Genomic DNA, 10250 nt, shown 5'->3' on the forward strand with positions numbered 1-10250 from the left:
TGCTTTGGACCAAGGATGAAGAAAATTATGAGTCATCGGTTCAGTTGCTTCAAGAATATCTATGGCAGGATGTAAAGCATCAATTTTGTCATTCAGACATTTGTTATCAGAAATTAAAACATTATTTTTAGAATAAGTGATTTCACATTTGTCTTTAAGAATGATACATTCATCCTGAGACATTACAAGCTCTCTCTCTAATTATTCTATCTTAATCTTCCTATCATCGAAACATAATTTAAGACGATTCCATTCAATTTCCATCTTCTCACTCACTTGTATGGCAGACACATATGCTTTATAGATGATGGTCATATCTGATTGGATCTGGGTTAGATATGGTTCACAAAGAGATAAATCAAAATTATTATCAGTAATCATATATTTTACCAGTTGAACGATGCTTCTTCCAGATGAATCGTTGGTTGCCATGTAGCAAACATTTGGCTCAACATCTTCATCATCTACTTCTGATCCTGATGACCAGTAGCCTTCATCGCATTCGATGATTTCTCTAGCCAAAAGACACATGTTTGTTCCAGTGCTCACATCGTCCTCATCTCCAGATGACAAATACCCTTCAACATTTCTTGTCACAGTGGTGACGAACGCGTTTCCACTTACAGCCATCGCTTGGGCTCGATGGGCATAATATGCAGAATCCTTGATCCTTGTTTTATGTGTGGTTTCAGCCAAACAATCTTTGGCAAAGTGATTTCCATGACCAAACTTGTGACAAACTATCTAGTGTTTTCTGACTTCGGATTATTGCGAGATTCCGAGGGATGACTTGGTGTAGAAATGTTGGGTTTATAAACAGGTGGGTTCTCTGAAGGTTTGTGAAACGGTTGAAGATTACTCTGGTGAGGGGCTTGGAAATGGTTACGATATGGTTTGTGAGTTGGATTCCATGGACGCTTGTATTTCATGGACAGTAAAGCAAAATCTTGTTCAAAGAGAAGTCCGGAGTCCATCACTTCATGATCGAGGTCTCCATCAAACTGATAGTTGGAATTAGTAGGAACAGATAAATCTGGTGGTGTGGGTTGGACATATGGAATGGGAGGGATAACAAATTTGAAAGGGTCCAAAACGGAGGGGTTTGAGACTTGAGGATCGAAAGAACTAACAAGAGCTAGCAGACCTCCTAAGAGTTCTCTCAATGTTTGTGCAACATTTGATTCATGTCCTTGCAGCTCATCAAACAACTGATAAAGCTTCAGCTTCTTCAGAAATCCATTACTATGAAGACATGATGTTACGTTTCCCCATCCTTTACTAAGACTATTGATGAATTTGAGATTGTATTCTAGTAGAGTTTGGACAATCCCATGAGCTGTCATGTTGTTGATGACGATTCGGTACCTATTAGAGGCCGAGGAAAATGATTCTCCGGGAGTAGTGGTGAAGGTATCGAAATCGTTGACAATTGAAGTCAAACTCTTATCCTTCATGTTTTCTGATCCCTCAAATAGATATTGGAGAGTGTCCCAAATCTCTTTAGCAGATTTGCACAACTTAATGTGCTCGAAGAGAGAAGGAGGGCCACCGAACACCATCTTAAAAAATACAACATGATCTGCATGCAGTTTCTCTATGTCGGTAGCAGTAAGAGGTGTTGGACACTGTTCTTCTTGACCCGAGAGATTTGCAGTGACATCTCTCATAGTTTGTGTGAGCGGAGTATGTGGAACTTGTTTCATGGATCTCCATATTTCTTCATTTTTTCCTTACAAAGTACGAATCTTTACATTATGACTTTACAGTGATCATACTCTTCAACAACTATCAGCGGGGCACGAGAAGGGCTACCCATGCTATTTGCTATTTGAATTGAATACATTTGTTGAGAATTAGGAGCAGCCACTGAAGTTAAGATATGAGAGTAGTAGCGGTATATAGAAGAACCTTTATCCTGAACACGAAAATGATTGAAATACCAAGGTAATTTCAAATCAACTATAGTATGTTCTTATGGATTCGAAGGACCACCACTCAAGCTCTGATACCAATTGTGAGTACGATAATCAATGAGCAAGGACAAGGTTTGAAAACTCAAACCTTGAGTGAATATTTAAGATCAACGTCTGATCTTAATATAGAGTTCCAGTCGAATTTGGCAAACCAGTTAGGATTTGAAGATAAATATTCAACAAAGTGGTCAAGTAATAAATGAAGTAAACTTGAGTATAATCAATGCAAAGATATTTAAAAACAAGAAGAATGTTTATGAAAGAACTTTGAATTGAAGGAAAGTGAAAGCGATGTGAAGAGAATATTTGCTACTCTTGGATTAACACTTGAATCGTTCACATCTCCTGAAATGGAGAAACATTCACTCCTTATATACTACAAGAAGAACGTAGTACAAACTGGAAAACATTCTTAGGACTGGACAATAATCAATGTTTGACAGACTGATATCTAAAAGATACATATAAATAAGTCCTATGAACTGTTACATCAAAGATAAGACAAAATGCATTAAATGCGTGAACAGACTTCAGATCTTGGAACACCTTGATCTCGGACTTGATCTTCAATCTCGGAACTTCACCAAATCTCGGACTCAGCTGACATCGAAACTTGATTGCTTGGGATTGCTAGAGGTTCACTTTTCACGTTTCAACAAATTTTAGACAAAAACTTGCAAGAGAATGATAGGAAAGAGAGAACCTAACTCTCGTCAATTATAAAAGAGAAATAGAGGAAAATGATCAAAATTTTTTACTAGCTACTGACTCATTTATATACTAACCTATAGATATAATACACCTTAGTTCTCATAAATGAAAGCATGTATTTTATGAAAAGGATGGGGAAAAAGAGAAAAGGAAACACTCAACCTCTCCCACTCCACCCTATCTCATGTCAATAAGGAAGGTGGTGGGAGGTTGGTTTGTGTTTTAATCCATTTTTTACTAGCATATATATATATATATATATATATATATATATATATATATATATATATATATATATATATATATATATATATATATATATATATATATATATATATATATATATTATAAACACATAAAAACTACTTTTATATAAATAGATGTCTAAAGGTCCAAAAGATGTACACAACATATAAACCAGCCTATATGATTTTCTAATTGTGTTTCTCCCTTAGAAAATATTATGTCCGTAAATAGTAATTTCAGAATTAAATACAAGTATTGATAATATTTATTAGTAATCAAATTCTAATAAATAATCAATAAGTGATAACTTGCTATAAGGTGTGGCCCTATATGATCATATGTCAGTAGCAAATATCTGTCTATAATTATTACCAGGCATATAGATTACAATCTCCCACTACCACAAGACTCATCATAGATTGATATAGACAGTCGTGAACGTCTAACAACATTTTGTTGGAAATAGTGTCTAATATCATTAACTATTGTTTATATTTCTAAATAATAACAGGTTCTTTTTTGGTTGCCGTGAAGTTACAAATGAGGAATTAAAAGAAACATACATAAGGAGAGAATATGTTTATTAGTTTTTTATGATTAATAAATCAATCAGAAACTATTTTGGAATTAAATAATTTAAGTGGTTGAATAATAATTAGTTAAAAGATCGACTAATTGGAATATTCTAGATCATTAAGGGAATAAGGGAAATTTGAAATTCTCCATCCCATATTGGATGAGAGAAGATTTCAAATTGTATCTCCATTCCACATGGGATGGGAGATGAAACTAAGGAAATAATCCAAAGTTATAAATAGCGATTTAGGTATCTCATAATTCCTTGCACCTTGGCTTGAATATTTCGCCAATTCTCTTCTTTCCTTCTGTGGGAAGATTTCGAAACCCTCTTAGGGTTTGTTGAGATCTTTCTCCTAGTTTTCTCTTAGTTCTCTATTTGGTTTCATTGAGTGTGATTTCAATAGAGGGATTCTAATTTGGGTTCTCTCATCAAAGCAACATGATTGGATCAAGAAGCTTAATGAAGGGGTCAAGAAGATCAAGATCGAGCCGTACAAGAGGTTAGCAATTCTGTCTTTGTTATTAGATTTACATTTTTAAAGTAGGTTGCTATAATCACTAAAACCTAGATCATAGGTTGCATGTACACATATGTATTGTGTTTTTGTTTCCGCTGCTTTGATCGTATGTATAGATGCATAGAAAACCTTATAATGGTAATAGAGCATCTAGTTTTTAATTATATGCATTGATTGAAATCGAAATCAAGAAACCCTGACAGTCATAGTTTGCGACGCGACCTCTCTTGGACATGGCGCAATTCGCCATATTCCAGATTTTTAGATTTTTGTTTTTTTTTTGTATATTTTGATTTTAAGATAAAGCTTCTTATTTTAAATATTATTTAAAATGGTTTAAATCTAAATATTTGAATGGATAAATCTAAATACTATTTAATTTAATTCAAAATATTATTGAAATAAAAATCTAAATCTGGATATTTAATTAATTAATTTTGAATATTGTTTAAATTAGAATTTAAATTTGAATATTTAGTTTTAAATATTATTTAATTAGAGAATTTAAATTTGAATACCTAAAAGATTGAATAAATTTTTAAATATTGTTTAATAAATGTTTAAATTAGAATATTTAAAAGGATTTAATTAAAACATTAAATATTATTTAAAATATAGAAAAAAAATTAATATTTAAAAGGATAACGATCAAATTTAAAATGTTTAAATTCCCTACATATCATAATAGGATTATTATATGTAAAATAAAATTTTACAAATATGTGCCCTCACATGTTTAGCAGAAACATTATCATCATGATCACCTAATCTGATGTTATAAGAGAGGTTTAAGGAGGTCTCTTCGGTTCTGGATGATGTCACACCCCCGAACCGTCGGAACGGACGGCGGAAACGTCCGGGGGCGGGCGACGTCATGCGTAGTATCACAAATATCGTATCATAGCAATCAAAGTAAACACAACCAGTACATTTCAATATGAATATTTACATTTGTTTGAAAACATAGTTTGTACATATCATTATATTCAAGAGAAATAAAAGGTAAAGACTGGACTTCAAGATGCTCTGCCTTCTCCAAAAGTGAGCGAAGGTACCTGTCTATCGTTGCCCTGAGAATACAAGCGATTTCGAAAACGTATCAGCATAAAGCTGGTGAGTTCATAAGCATGTTTTTGTATTGAAAACTAGTCACTGAATTTGTAAAATTGATTTCTTTTCTTTATAAGTAAATATCGTTTGTATCGAAAACCTTTTTTATCGAGTTCCGAAATATGTATGCATGCTTCCCAAGAAAATCCAATATTTTCTAACATGTTCGTCGGGTACGGAATGAAAGTATGTTTCGTTTGAAAACTCTGGTTACCATCAGTAAGTAAGTAGTTTTATTACTCAAATAAAACCAAGAATTAGATCGCTGGAATACCCTCCAGTAAGTAGATAGGTAGTTTTAAAAATAAAACTATTGAAGAAGTAATCCCGTAAACAAAGGTTACTTATACTTATTGTGAGTCGGATAACCATGCTGATATGACACGTGACCTCCTTGACGTTTCTTCAGACGTCGTACGTTTACAAAATTTGTCACCCCAGGCGTGCCCGCCTAACTGTAGCTAACAGTTCAGGTGTGGGATTGTCAGTCCCGAATAAATCTATTCACAAATTTCACGCTCTCCCTCCAGGAGACTCTGGTTATACTTCCGGAGAGGATTTATTGGTACCCAGAAGGGCATAACGAAGATAGGTCTCACAATCCTATATTAACTAGTTTACGTGTAGTTCGGTTGTTCTCGAGTTCGAAATCGTTGGTAAACAATGTAGAGTATAATAATTATACAAAATAATTATTTAGTAAGATACTCTCGTTATTCGTGTGGATAAAATAAATCTGTCATAGTTTACATGTTTGACTTTGCATGGAGTTTGATTCTGTAAAACCGGTAATGAAATCCCCAAACTATACCTATTATAGTTTGATTGATAAGTTATGTTCATGTACTATTCGGAAAACTATGCAATTATACTTTAGAAAACGTCCCTTATGCTCCGCATATTACAAAAGGGATAAAGTATCTGAATGTTTAACGTAAAACCATTGTAATCGCATCAGTTTTTAAGTTGTGAAAACCTTTATGTTTGGCTTGTATTCCCCCCCCCCCTAAAAACGTTATAAAACTTATAAAAGCGTAGGGGTATGAACTCAGTGTTTATCGTAGGATCCGAAAGCACAATTGGTAACGAGTGTTGTATATCAATCGATGTTTCGTACTCGAGTGGATCCTAATAACATTTAGTAACACATACACGTGTTAGAATTAGGGTGTTTCATGAGTAAACGTGACGGAAAACATCCTAAAGACTTGGAAATGCTTGTCGGGACCATATACGATCAAACAAAGGAGGTGTATGGCCATCTGAGTGTGTGTGCGGCCGAGGTGTGCGGCCAGGCTGTGTGTGCGGTCGTACATGGGAGTATGCGGCCGTACAGAGGGGGTGTGTGGCCGTACACAGGTGTGTGCGACCGTACACTCCTCTTTTGTGCCCGAAATGTCGATTTTTAGGTGTTCTAGTGCTAATACCAAGTACAACTAGCAAATGGAGGCCAAACTCTTCACTTTAGAGAGTCTTTAAGGTGTGTACGACCACCTTATGAAGGTGTGCGGCCGTACACCTTCAAAGGATGAAGAACACGAAGAACACTATGAGTTTTAGGCTTAGATTCAGGTTTCTTACGAATATAACAAGCTGAATGATGAAGTAGTTCACGTTTTTGAGGCCTTTAGAGTGTTCTTGGATGAAGTTTTTAGAGAGAGAAAGTAGAGAGAGAAAGTAGAGTCCAGCCAAAGGAAAGGAATGAGTGAAGGGGGTCTCCTCCTTTATATATAGGATATATAGGAGGGTGTACGGTTGGAGGGTGGGTGTGCGATGTGTACGGCCGTACACTCCTCCCGATAGGGTGTATGGCCCGAATGTTGTACTACGACTTGGTATTACTCGACCTAGAACTCAACCTTTGATTATACGAGGCTTAGTTAAATGGTGTTAAATGATGATAAGATCGAGTTTAATATTGATAACGTTAACTGATCTTACAAGTTAGAAGTTTTGGGTTGTCACATCATCCCCCCGTTAGAAGGAATTTTGTCCCGAAATTCGAATATAGAATACAAATCATGAATTAGGGAAAGAGATGCGGCTACTTCCATTTTATCTGATCTTCGCGCTCCCAAGTGAAATCAGGTCCCCGCTTGGCATTCCACTGAACCTTCACTATCGGGATGCGACTTTGCTTTGTTCGTTTGATCTCCCTATCCATGATTTCGATTGGTTCTTCCACAAAGTTTAGATTCTCGTTGATTTCAATCTCATCGAGAGGAATAGTAAGAGTCTCGTCGGATAATCACTTTTTAAGGTTCGAGACGTGGAAGACAGGATGAATGCTACTAAGCTCTTGAGGTAAACGGAGTTTGTATGCCACGGGACCGATCCTGGCAAGGAGCTCGTATGGTCCTATGTATCTTGGATTTAGCTTTCCACGCTTTCCAAAGCGTATCATGCCTTTCCAGGGCGAGACCTTCAACAGGACACGGTCTCCAACCTGGAATTGCAAGGGTTTTCGTCGTATATAGGCGTAGCTCTTTTGTCTATCTCGTGATGCCTTCAGTCGTTCTCGGATTTGTACGATCTTTTCCGTGGTTTCGCGAATGATTTCTGGACCAGTGAGAGTGCTGTCAGGGACTTGTCCCTTGGCTAGCTGCGTGTCGCCTACCTCAGCCCAACACAGAGGGGATCTGCACTTGCGACCGTATAAGGCTTCGAACGACGCAGCCTTGATGCTGGTATGGTAGCTGTTGTTGTAGGAGAACTCGACCAAGGGTAAATGGATGTCCCATGACTTACCGAAATCGATGACACATGCTCTCAAACTGTCTTCCAAGGTCTGAATGGTTCTCTCACTCTGCCCATCTGTCTGAGGATGATAAGCTGTACTCATGTCCAACTTAGTTCCAAGAGCTTTCTGCAGGGACTGCCAAAATCTCGAAGTGAACCTGCTATCTCGATCGGAGATAATGGCCACAGGTACACCGTGTAGTCGGACTATCTCCTGGATGTAGATTCGTGTAAGTCTCTCCATTTTGAAGGTTTCCTTGATCGGCAGGAAGTGGGCGGATTTAGTCAGCCGGTCGACTATTACCCAGATGGCGTCGTACCCACTCGGAGATTTGGGTAATTTGGTGATGAAATCCATGGTAATCCTCTCCCACTTCCATTCGGGAATTTTCGGCTGTTGGAGCAAACCTGAGGGATTCTGATATTCGATTTTTACTTTGGCGCAAGTCAGACACTTGCCCACAAATGTAGCGATCTCTGCTTTCATGTTTGGCCACCAATATAGTTTCTTGAGATCGAGGTACATCTTATCCGAGCCTGGATGAACGGAGTATTTGGTCTTGTGAGCTTCGTTCATGACAACCTCTCTGTAACCTCCGAACCTTGGGGTCCAGATCCTGTTCATGAAATAGTAGCCTCCGTCTCCCTTGATTTTTAGTTTCTTATCCATTCCTCTTAAGGCTTCATCCGTGACGTTCTCTGGTTTTAAGGCTTCCAGCTGAGCCTTTCTGATTTGTGCGGATAAGTGGGAATGGATAGTCATGGATGATGCTTTCGCACTGCGACTTGGGTACTCTTTGCTACTAAGAGCATCCGCCACCACATTGGCTTTGCCGGGATGGTAGTGTATTTCGCACTCGTAATCGCTGAGTAGTTTAACCCAACGCTGTTGTCGCATGTTCAACTCCTTATGATCGAAGATGTGCTGCAGGCTTTTATGGTCAGTGAAGATAGTGCACTTGGTTCCGTAGAGATAATGTCTCCATATCTTCAATGCGAAGACCACTGCTCCCAACTCCAGGTCGTGCGTTGTGTAGTTGACTTCGTGTGCTTTCAGCTGTCTCGAGGCATAAGCAAAAACTTTCCCCACTGCATGAGCACACAGCCCAAACCCTGATTGGATGCATCGCAGAAGACAACGAAATCCTCCGTCCCTTCGGGCAGAGACGGGATAGGTGCGCTGCATAGGGCCTGTTTCAAAGTCTGGAACGCAGAGTCTTGCTTCTCACTCCAACAGAAAGGTACACCTTTCTGAGTCAGAGTGGTTAAGGGTTTGGCAATTCTGGAGAAATTCTGAATAAATCTGCGATAATAGCCAGCGAGACCCAAGAATTGGCGAATTTCTGTGGGTGTCTTTGGTGCTGACCAGTTCTCTATCGCTTTGATTTTGGATGGGTCCACGTGAATGCCTTCCTCGCTTACCACGTGACCTAGGAAGGTTACTTTTCGAATCCAGAATTCGCACTTGGAGAACTTCGCATAAAGCTTCTCCGCCCTTAGAGTTTCCAGCACCAATCTCAAGTGCTGTTTGTGATCTTCCTCGCTTCTGGAATAGACAAGTATATCGTCGATGAATACGATGATGAACTTGTCCAGGAAAGGACGACACACACTGTTCATCAGGTCCATGAACACTGCCGGTGCGTTGGTTATACCGAAGGGCATTACTACGAACTCGTAGTGACCATATCGAGTCCGGAATGCTGTTTTAGGAACATCACCCTCATGGACTCGTAGCTGATGGTACCCTGATCTTAGATCTATTTTCGAGAAGTAGCTGGCCCCTTGAAGTTGGTCGAAGAGATCATCGATTCGAGGAAGAGGGTAACGGTTTTTGACAGTGAGCTTGTTCAGCTCTTGATAATCGATACACATCCGAAAGGATCCATCCTTCTTTTTCACGAACAAGATCGGGGCTCCCCAGGGTGAGGAACTCGGTCTAATGAATCCTTTGCTGAGCAGTTCATTGAGCTGACTAGATAGCTCCTGCATTTCTACTGGTGCTAGGCGATATGGAGATTTAGCTACGGGGGTAGCTCCGGGGACTAAGTCGATACGAAACTCGACTTGGCGTTCGGGAGGGATTCCCAGAAGCTCCTCGGGAAAGACATCAGGAAAGTTGCAGACTTCAGGAATGCTCTCAAGGTCCTTAACTTTCTGTTTTTCGTTAACAACATGGGCTAGGAATGCATGACATTCCTTTCGCATAAGTTTTTGAGCTTTGATGCACGAGATGATACGGAGGTTCGAACTGAGTTTATCGTCGTAGATTATGAGAGCTTCACTAGAGGGAAGGTTGAGACGAACAAGTTTTTCGAAACAAAGGATATCAGCACGATTGGGGCTCAACCAATCCATGCCGATGATAACATCA

The sequence above is a fragment of the Lactuca virosa genome, chromosome 4, assembly GCF_052849685.1.
Source record: "Lactuca virosa cultivar CGN04683 chromosome 4, Lactuca_virosa_CGN04683_v6, whole genome shotgun sequence".
NCBI lineage: Eukaryota > Viridiplantae > Streptophyta > Magnoliopsida > Asterales > Asteraceae > Lactuca > Lactuca virosa.